We start from the raw sequence: 11310 nt of genomic DNA on the forward strand, positions 1-11310 counted from the left end.
AAGACTGGAAGGAAAGTGCAGTTTGCCTGAGTTCACATCCTTCCTATAAGCACTTCCTAGCTATGTCATCTTGGGCAAGTTGCCTTCTGTGCCTCTGCTCCTTCTGGTTAAGTGGGGATAATCCCAGTGCCTGTTTCCCGGAGTTATTGTGCGAATGAAATGAAATAAAGCACCCAAAGCTATTGGAATGATGCCTGATACATAGCAGCACTCCCGAAGTGTTGGGGACTTGTATAATTGCTTCTGATGGTGGGATTAAAGGTTTCTTTCTCCTGCTTCTTTACACCTACTTTTTGCAAAAGCAGGAGAAAGTAGAAGAGGGAAGAAAAAAGAAACCGATGATAGAAACATGCTTAAAGGGGCAGCCAATGAAAAGGGCTTTACTACTCAGAAGTATGTATCCAGTCCCAAGCAGGGACAAGGGGCTGCCCTACAGGCCTGGCTCAGTGGGTATAGAGGGGGGCTGGGTTTGAACCTTAAAGAGTGGGAGAGATGTAGATTGACCCGCATATAGATGATGCAGCTCTATGGAAAAACCCAACATCTTTAATTTTTTTTAAAACATCATTTGTTGAGTGCTTACTAGGTGCCAGCATTTTATGTATCACTACTGATCATTGCCACACCCCTGCAAGCTAAATATTATTACCCCAATCATTACACCACTCTGAGAAATAACTTGCCAAAAATCCTACCACAAAGCTGAAATTGAACACAACATTGAGGTGACTTCTTTCCACTAACACTCCAGGTCATTTTCCACATATGTGATGCAGGAAATACCCCTAAAAGAGGGGAGTTTGTGCAGCCAGGCCTCAGGCCTGGACCCCCCATACCAGGCAAGACTGAGCTGGGCTGAGCATTCTCTCTCCCATCCCTCCCCTCCCTCCCCTCCCTCCCCTCCCTCCCCTCCCCCCAAGTTGTTGCAGGGATCTGCCAGTCCCCGGACTTGTCCCCAGACCTCCTCCCTAAAGGTGGGCACCAGCATTGGTCCTTGGACCCAGCCCAGGTAACATTGCCTCCCCCTCCTGCCCTCCCAGACCACTGACTTCCCTTCCCCCAAACCCTATACCCCACCCCCTTCTCTCTTCATCACTGGTGGACATCCCCTCCCCTTCCCTGCCTGCCAACACCATCCATCAGTAGCACTTGAAGTTCTGCCACAGCCCCTCCAAGATGCTAAATCCGCTGTTTGGTTTAGTTCCACTCCAGCTCCCTCTGCACAGAGGGACCCTATGGGACACGAGGAAACTATACATGTAATAAAGAGCTGGTTTGCTCTGATAATTCTGATAATGATACACACCTCACACCTTCCCAAGCTCACACACTGCCATATACACATATCACCCCCTACCCCCCCACCCCACCCCCACCAAAACACACCCCAACCCGTTGACATGCAGCTCACATTCTGGAGACCCTCCCCAGACCAGCACCTATACTCGCCCCACTAATGTACGCACTCATTCTCTAGAAATTCTCTGAGTTACCTCTCCTCTTCCCGGCTCCCATAGCAGGCCACACCCCCCACCATGGCGTTTACTAGCCCGTGTCCTGAGGGTCTGCTGGAGCCCATTAGATCGTGAATAGGAGCTGTGTCTGTGTGGTTCACTGTTAACCGAGCACAGAGCTCGAGGAACGTGGTGGCTCCCCCCTTACCTTGTTGAGTGAATGAATGAATGGAGAAATGAATGGATGCACACATCACTACATTCATCCCCTCAGAAACACGTGTCGCATCTTGACATATGCCTGTCCTTACCTGCCCACGCATCACCCCTCTGAGTCACCTTTTACTTACAGGGACACACCCCTCGCACTACGGAGCCGATCACTTCAACAGTGGGGCTCATGAGCCAGCCCCCGAGAGATCCAGGACTCGTGTGAACAGCTGTCTGCTGCCTGGGGTTCTCCTGGGGCGGGGGAGGGGGGCGGGAGTGAGCACATGTTTGCACATGGATGAATACATGTGAGTGCTGTGTGTGTGTCTGAGGGTGACTGTGTATGTGAGTGTATACATGTGTGTACACACGAGCCTTCTGTTCCCCACACTCACCTTAATCCCCGTCTTCTTAAAAACACTGACAAGGAACATGGGGTTCTTGTTCAGGTTTGCTTTTCTCCCCCTGCCCACCCCTGAAGTCTGGCTCCTTTTAGAGAGAAATGTTTCCTCAGTTGCTGTTTTTCTGCAGCCTAGAGAGGTTTAGAAACCAGGGGCGGGGCGATGACGTGGGGGTTAGACGAGGAGTTCTCACTTCCCGGTCAGCTCTACCCCTGCCATCCTGGTCAATGTTCTCCCTCCTTCCACCGACCCTCAACTCCCACTTCCCGCCCCTTTGTGCACCTAGGAGAAAGCAAAGACAAAACACAGTGTCTGTGCCCCTGAGGACTGGCAAGCCTGGCTCTCCAGAGCCTCCCAGGCTTGCTGACTGCTCTTACTGCCTGCGGCTGCTTCTCCATCCCACTTGTAATCCCTGGCCACTGGGGCTCTGTGCTCTTCCCGGTCCCCTTCTTGCTTCTAACTTGGTGTCTTTGCTCAACCATCACCATCGGGCCTGCCCCCAACTACTATACCTGACTACCAATCCCCCAACCATGGCAGGGGCCCCCCAAGGCCCTGCCCTTGGACATCTTTTCTCTAGGAGACCTCAGACATCATCAGAGTCTTAGAGACTTAGCCATTTTCCCAAGGTGGAGCCCTCTCCTGGGCAAACTTAGTCACTGCCACAGCTTTATACCTGCCAGGGACTTCAGCTCAGCCTCGGTCTTCCACTGCTGCAGGACCGGGCTCAGGGGTCCTCTCCATGTTCCCCTCCCCAAGTCATGCGGGTGCCCTTGGGCCCCTCCTGAACTTACCCTCTGTCTGATGCTTACAGTCAGTTCCTTCTCCTAGCTACTCCTCCACCACCATACCCTGCAAGCCTCTCTTGGTCTCCTGAAGCTCCCCTTGGACAAGCTTCCTAATGACCTGGGAGCTACCTGGAGGGTTCTGGGGCTGCCTAAGAGAGTGCCACTCATAGTCAGCCCGTCATCCTCACAGGTAACAGAACGTTTGACTTTTTTTTTAAAATGTTTAATGTCAATGACTCCCCATTCTTCGAGAATAAAGACCCAGCCCCGCCCCAGTAGCTCAGTTGGTTTAGAGCTTCGTCCTGATACACCAAGGTTGTGGGTTCCATCTCCGGGCAGGGCATATACAAGAAGCAACCAATGAAAGCAAAAATAAGAGGAACAACAAATTGATGTTTCTCTCTCTCTCAAGTCAATAAATACAAATTAAAAGAAAAAACAATAAAAGCCCAAACTTCCTAATGCCTAGTGGGCTCTGGCATAGTCTGGCCTCTGCTGACCTTCTAGCCTCCTTTCCCACCACATTCCCTGTACTCCCTGAGACCCAGTCACGATGGCCTCCGTGGTCTTTCTGCTCCTGGGGCTTTCCAGGCTCCTCTGCAGGCCACAGGCCGTGGGCATGCTGCTTGCTCGGTCTGAAATGCTTTTCTCTTTTCTTTTCAGCTATTTAGCTCTTTCTCCTCTTTTCAATATCAGCTCAGATGTCACTTCCTCAGAACGGCCTTGTCTCAACTTCTGAACCAGGTAAGCCTTCCCCCTACTGTATGCATGCAGGGCAGCAGGAATACCTGCCTGATTGAACTTACTACATTTATACCTTTACATTTATTTATGTGATTATTTCATGAATGTCTGGTTCACCCACTATAGCTCTGGAGAATGAGGAGGATGTTTTGTGCATCACTGAACCCACAGCACAGTGTCTGGTACATGGAAGGCCTTTGATAAATATGTCAGGAATGAATGAATAATCAGCAGTCTCAGGCTAAACAAAGAGAGAAATTTTACCAAAAACCACATGGTACTGGCACAAGATCTGCATCTATTTATCATGTAACTTACCTGCTCAAGAACTTTCTGTGGCTCCCTATTACCTCACAAATTAAGTCTAAAGTCCTCTCTGGATTATTGAGGTTTTGATAACCTAGCTTCCTCCACCCAACCCAAATTTATTTTCTATCATTACTCTTTGCTTCCACCAAGGAAACTCACTAGCCCATAACCACACCTTGATTAGTCTCACCTTCATGCCTTCATTCACACTATTCTCTCTGCTTGGAAAAACTCTCATTTCCTCTGTATCTTCGCTGAAATCCTACTTATCCTTTTAAGGGCACAATCACGTCCCAGTTCTTTCTCAAAACCTTCCCTGACCACTCTAGCATTTGCCGAATGCCAATGATGTATACTCTGGGTACATCCAGAATATCAAGGACTATTAACCTTCAAAGAGCCACAGAGATTACTCGTTCAACCAGTAATCTGATCAGAGTCTGATCGACCTCTAAAATCACATTTTCCGAGCTTCAGCATTTACGTACCAATTTCACAATTTGTGCTATATTCCTATACCACTTGATATTTTTCTTTAAATTTACTTGAGTATGTTTATTATTTAAAAAAAAACTTTATAGCACTACAGTAACTGGAAAACCAACCATTACTGCCAAAATAGAAAGTAATTATAAAAATAAGTAAAATAAAAACAATGATATTCGATTCTAGCTAGATACCACACCCTGCTGAGTGCTCTTGAGCCCAAGGCCTCCTTGCTAAAAAGGGGAAGAAGAGAAACAGATGTTAGAGAGGTGTTAAAGACACACTAGCGCCAAAATGAGACCCTTCCTTTGACAAAACAGGAAGATTCAAACAACCCAAATATCCACCAATGGGAAAGCCATATCTTTTTAAAATTGTGATAAATATACAAAATATAAGGTATTACCATTTTAGCCATTTTTAAGTATATTTTACTGATTATGCTATTACAGCTGTCCCATTTTTTTCTCCCCTTTATTCCCCTCCACCCTGCACCCAATCCTACCAGCATTCTCCCACCTTAGTTCATGTTCATGGGTCATGCTTGGCTTCTCCATTTCCTATACTGTTCTTTTTTTTTTTTTTTTTTTTTAATTATTTTTAGAGAAAGGGGAAGGGAGGGAGAAAGAGAGGGAGAGAAGTATCAATGTGTGGTTGCCTCTCACGTGGCCTCCACTGGGGACCTGGCCTGTAACTCAGACATGTGCCCTGACTGGGAATCGAACCGGTGACCCTTTGGTTCTCAGCCTGCACATAATCCACTGAGCTACACCAGCCAGGACTTCCTATACTGTTCTTAACCTCCCCCTGACTATTTTGTTCTTCCTACCTACCATTTATGCTTCTTATTCCCTGTACCTTTCCCCCCATTCTCCCCCTTCCCACTCCCCACTGATAACCCTCCATGTGATCTCCATTTCTGTGATCTGTTCCTGTTCTAGTTGTCTGCTTAGTTTGTCTTTGTTTCTGTTTTTTGGTTCAGTTGTTGATAGTTGTGAGTTTGTTGTCATTTTACTGTTCATAGTTTTGATCTTCTTTTTCTTAGGTGAGTTCCTTTAACATTTAATATAAGGGATTGGTGATGATGAACTCCTGTAGCTTTACCTTATCTGGGAAGCACTTTATCTGCCCTTCCATTCTAAATTATAGCTTTGCTGGATACAGTAATCTTGGATGTAGGTCCTTGCCTTTCATTACTTTGAATACTTCTTTCCAGCCCCTTCTTGCCTGTATGGTTTCTTTTGAGAAATCAGCTCATAGTCTTATGGGAACTCCTTTGTAGATAACTGTCCCCTTTTCTCTTGATGCTTTTAAGATTCTCTCCTTATCTCTAATCTTGGGTAATGGAATTATGATGTGCCGTAGTGTGTGCTTCCTTGGGTCCAACTTGTTTGGGACTCTCTGAGCTTCCTGGACTTCCTGGAAGTCTCTTTCCTTTACCAGATTGGGAAAGTTCTCTTTCGTTATTTGTTCAAATAAGTTTTCAATTTCTTGCTCTTCCTCTTCTCCTTCTGTCACCCCTATGATTCAGATGTTGGAATATTTAAAGATGTCCTGGAGGTTCCTAAGCCTCTCCTCATTTTTTTGAATTCTTGTGTCTTCATTGTGTTCTGGTTGAATGTTTATTTCTTCCTTCTGGTCCAAACCATTGATTTGAGTTCTGGTTTCCTTCCCTTCACTGTTGGTTCCCTGTACATTTTCCTTTATTTCACTTTGTATAGCCTTCACTTTTTCCTCCATTTTGTGACCATTCTCAACCAATTCTGTGAGCATCCTGATTACCAGTGTTTTGAACTGTGCATCTGATAAGTTGACTATCTCTTCATCACTTAGTTCTTTTTCTGAAGGTTTGATCTGTTCTTTCATTTGGCCCATACTTCTTTGTCTGGGGGTACCTGTTACCTTGTAAGGGGCAGAGCCTTGAGTACTCACCAGGGTGGGGCAACCCATGTCGCTGTATGTCGGGGAGGGGTCCGAGAGGGAACAATGATGCTTGCTAGGCTCTCTCAACCGGCTTTCATTCACTTCCCCTGATACCCACAAGCCAATAGGGCCCTTCTGGTGCTGATTCCCGGGTGGGTAGGTTTGTGTATATTCTAGGACCCTGTGGGTCTCTCCAATGAACTCTTCTGTGAGGCTGGGAGTTCCTCCCTTCACAACCCCCACAAGTTTTTACAGCCAGAGGTTCTGAGGCTTTCTTTTCCTGTGCTGAAACCCTGGGTTGCATGGTCTGTCTCGCTCCCCAATTGTTCCTCCTGGTTTATCAACACACAAATATGGGACCACCAGCCACTGCCTCACCCGCCCCAGTCCTCCAGTGCCACCTTGCTGCGAGTCCTCTCCACCCCAGTTGTCCAGCTCCACCCTTCCTACTGGTCTGGATGAATATTTCTTCTTTAACTCCTTGGTTGTCGGATTCCATACAGTTTGATTTTCTGGAAGTCCGGGTTATGTTTTTGTTTTTAAGTATGTTGTTGTCCTTCTTTCGATTGTGTGAGGACGCAGATTGTATCTACCCACACCCCCATCTTGGCTGGAGGTCCATTTTAACCATTTTTAAGCATGCAGTCTAGTGGCATTACATTACACCCACATCGTTGTGCAGCCGTCACTGACACCCATCTCCAGAACTCTCCATCTTCTCAAACTGAAATTCCGTGCCCACTAAACACCACCCCACCCCCGCCCCACCCCAGGATTCAGCCAACATTCTACTTGCTGTCTCTATGAAGTTCACTACTCTAGGCACCTCATGTAAGTGAAATCACACATTACTTGTCTTTTTGTGCCTGGCTTATGTCAACTTGTGTAATTTCTTCAAGGACCATCTATGTTGTAAGCATGTGTCAGAACTTACTTCCTTTTAAAGGCCGGATGCATATATCCATTGTATGTCTATACCTCATTTTATTTATTCATTTATCTGTTGACAGACACCTGGGTGGCTTCTCCCTTTGGCACTTTCGAATGATGCTCCTATGAACACAGGTAAAAAAGTAATATCTTCTGGGGGTGGGGGTATAAGGGAGATAAATGGTAATGGAAAAATATAATAAAAAATGATATCCTTACAATAACCTGCAGTATCCTCACACAATAGAATATTATTGTATATTGTAGTCAAAACAAAGGAACTTAAGTGACAGGCAACAGTATGGATGACTCAGCAATATAACATTATATCAAATGGTAAGTCCAAAAGTTTTATATACCTGATATCATTTTTAATAAAATTAAAAACAGTTACAATTTAAAGTATACTTTATGGGAATACATATAGGAGCAGCTATATTAAGCTGTATTAAAAGCAAAGCAAAAGTCTAATAAATATGGGATTCAGGATATCAGTTACCTTGGGTCATAGGCAAGGAATAAGGGGAACATTTGGCTAGTTGTTAGTTATTGTCAAGGTCTGAAATTTTGCTTTGGGTGATAAATTCACAGGGCACTTATAGTATTATTTAAAAACAACTAATAAAACGAATGATATAATAAAGTGGTCCATGTAGTGACCAAGATTACATTGTGTGATGAACTGTGAGGACTATAATTAATTCAGTTTTTCCAATGGAAAAAAAGAGGAAAAGAAAGAAATGGATAAGGAAATAACTTCCTCACTATGGGATTCAGTGTTTCGTCAATGCTCCGCCAAAAATCATCTGACATTCTACCAGAGGTCCAGATTCTGCACTTGAGGAAAAAGCTCTAAAATATCTCTGCCACGAGGCTGCCTGCTTCCGCTGCTATCTTGCTTACCTCCAGTGTGAGGGAGCTTGGGACTTGTAGAAGAACCTACCTGGAGAGATCCTTTTGTCAGGAAATTTTCCCTTGCATTCCTTACAGTTCAACCTCCTGCAATTTCCACCCACTGTCTCCTTCTCACCTTGGGCCTGGCACAGGCCTGGGCACACAGGAGCCCAGAATTCCTGTAGACTGCTTCATGGGGAGCCTCCAGCCCCGGAGCAGGAGCCACGCCAGCATTGCCCACTGTAAGACAAAGGATTCTTCATGAAAAACACTGAAGCAATTTTCATTTTCAATGGAATTCAGATTTTTTTCTCAGAATACAGTTTCCCATGTTCCTCACCATTTGTCAGAGTTTGATGCATTTCATCCCGACGTTATTTTTGTGTGTCCATTTTAACGACAATTCTAACCACTCTTCTTTCTTCCAAATGTGTCTAGCAAGAGGTAATCCTTGAATTGGCCTCTTTTTACTTATAGCAAGATTGAAATAAAACTTTGACACATGCTCATAAATAAATGGTCTAAAAAGCCTTTTTTATGTGTTTTTTTTTTCCCCTTCAATACAACTGAATACTTGAAGGTGGGCTAGAATTTCTTAGCCATATTTTTACTAATTCTCAAGCTGGGATTAACTGAGACTCCTTGGTCTCAAACTCCTTGGCCAGACCCTGTGAAGCTCTCTCCCAGCCCTGATAAGCCACTCTCTTCCCTGACATAGTCCATAGACTTGGGGGTCCCGGGGTGGGGGCAGAAGGGAAGAAAGGGGTGAATATAAATTTGAATGTATCTCCATAAATTCACATCCTCAATGAACCTCAGAACTAGGAATGAAACTGCCTTCACCCCCTCGCCCCCACACTCTTGTATTCAGAAATAGTCACTGACCTAGGGGGAGGAGATTTTTAGGCAGAGGCTGACTCGGGGGCCTCTACCCCCTTTGGGGGGCCTGGGATTGAGGAGGAGCTGTGAACGCCAGTGCCTCAGGTAAGCTGCTTGGCAGACTCAGTCCCTAAAGCCTGGCCTCTGTCCAGCTGGGAAATGAGCCCCCTGCCTCCCATTGGACACGGGATTGTCTCCAGGCACAGCTGACTCCCAGCTGCCGGTCCCCAGGCCCTCCCCCATAGGCTGCCATAAAGGGGGTCCTGCTGAGGATCACCAAGGGAAACCTGGGGAGTAAGCAGTGCGCTTGGGGTCTACAGAAGTTCAGGGTCACCTTTAGGGAGTAACCTTGACCCGAGTCATCTTAATCTTTTTCATAACTTCTGAATTATAAATGTATATGTTGATGATATAAACTTAGAAACTATAAAGAAGTATAAATAAAACAAAATCATACATACTCTTCCCCCCACCCCCTGAAATTGTCACTGTCTATATTTTACTGGTTTTATTCTAGTCTTAGGTTAATCTATACATTTATTTTTGTTTCATAAATGGGATCATTCTATACCTAGTGATTTGTATCCTATTTTTCTTTATTATGATTTCCTGAAAATGTTCTTTGTTTGATTAAAAGTTCTTTGAAAATCTGATTTTTAGTGGGTGTGAGTTAGCATAAACTCCACAGCCCTTCTCTTCACCAGCTACAACTCCTTTCCACACATCCGTCAGTTTTCAAAAGCTCCTACACACGACTATGGAGCTGTAACTGTGGCAGATACTCCAGCCATGGCCTTGGAACCTATCTGGGGGCAAGAGGAGGAGTAGGCCAGGCCAGAGAGACTCTTGACTCACTCTGGGGGCAGATCCCTTTAGCTCCAGGTCCTGCTGCACTCATCTCCCATGCTCAGACACAGAGAAATTAGAGGGGGATCTTTCCTTTGGGTTCATCCTTACCCTAGTCATGTGTGAAGTCAGTACTCTCCCCTCACTTCCCATTTTCCTTGGGAAGCAGGTTTCCAGCATTTCTTTCTTTTTTTAGTTGTTCAAGTTCAGTTGTCTCCATTTTCCTGCCACCGATTTCCCCCATCCCACCCACCCGGTTTTCAGCATCTCTGAGGCTATTTAGGCAGTTCCTGGCCACTTTGATAGCATCAGCTGTCCTGGACTACATCCTCACATCTCACTGGTTCGGGTAGCCCTGAGCTTGGGCTGCCTTGTCCTTGGAACAGTCAGTGGGAGTTTGAAGAGGAGGGAATGGTTGATGGGGATCCAAAGGCAAAAGGGGACTTGGAGCCAATGTTTGACATTTGGGGTTAAAAAAAAAAATCTCCTCCTTACCTGGAAAGCTGCTGGGAGCCTCAGAATGGCCCCTGCAATGACACCAGGGGGAGGAAGGATGGGGGCGCTGGGGAGAAGGGGGCACACGCTTGGTGCCTGGACTTGCTTCAGCAGAGACAGGGGGCCCTGCCTTTCCCCTCCCACTCAGCAACTCCTCCTCTCCCAGGCCCTGTTCCCAACCCCCAGGTCCCTGTCCTGACCGTACACCATCACCGGTCCAAAGCATCTCCACACCATAGACCCTTGGCACGGTCATGCCACTGATAGCAGCGTGAACACTCCTTTCCTACTCCTTGAGGAAATCTCTAAGCCCAATCCAGAGGCAGGCCACTGGAGGTGCCCAGCTTGTCACTCAGTTTAACCTGACCTGACAAAATAACAAGGCTTCCAAGTTGTCCCAGGTCTTCTCCCCCAGCCCAATGCAGTAACAATTCTATCAACAGCTCGCTCTGTACAGTAACTTTAAAGTGATCAGTGCGTGTTTTCGTTCATCTCCTCATTTGATCTGCTAGCACTGCTGTCAGGTAAGTAGGACTGGTCTTAGTTTTTCATTCACAGATGAAAAAGTGGAGGCCTGAAGTCAACCACAGGCAATGTAAGAACCCCGGCCCTCTGCTCTGTGGAACCTCCAGGCCTCCTTCCTCCAGACTCCGCTTCCCAGGGCACTGAAGCGTCAAGTTCTCTGCCCCGGCTTGCCATGCCTGCAGATTTCTATGCCTGGCTTTTCATGCCCGACTCCTTCAAGCCTAGACACTGCCGGGTCTCCACCCAGAAAAACCTTCCTCTGTCCTAGCATCTCTGTAATACATTCCCCTCAGTGGACTGTCGTAGGGAGGAGGCGGGGAGAGGCTCCACATTTTGAGACCTCTTCTAATTGATTTCTCTCTGATGAGGTGCCATAATCCTTTCTGGCTGTCCTTAAAGCTTCTCCAGTTTCCTCAAATAGCCTCT

The sequence above is a fragment of the Desmodus rotundus genome, chromosome 4 (genome assembly GCF_022682495.2).
Source record: "Desmodus rotundus isolate HL8 chromosome 4, HLdesRot8A.1, whole genome shotgun sequence".
NCBI lineage: Eukaryota > Metazoa > Chordata > Mammalia > Chiroptera > Phyllostomidae > Desmodus > Desmodus rotundus.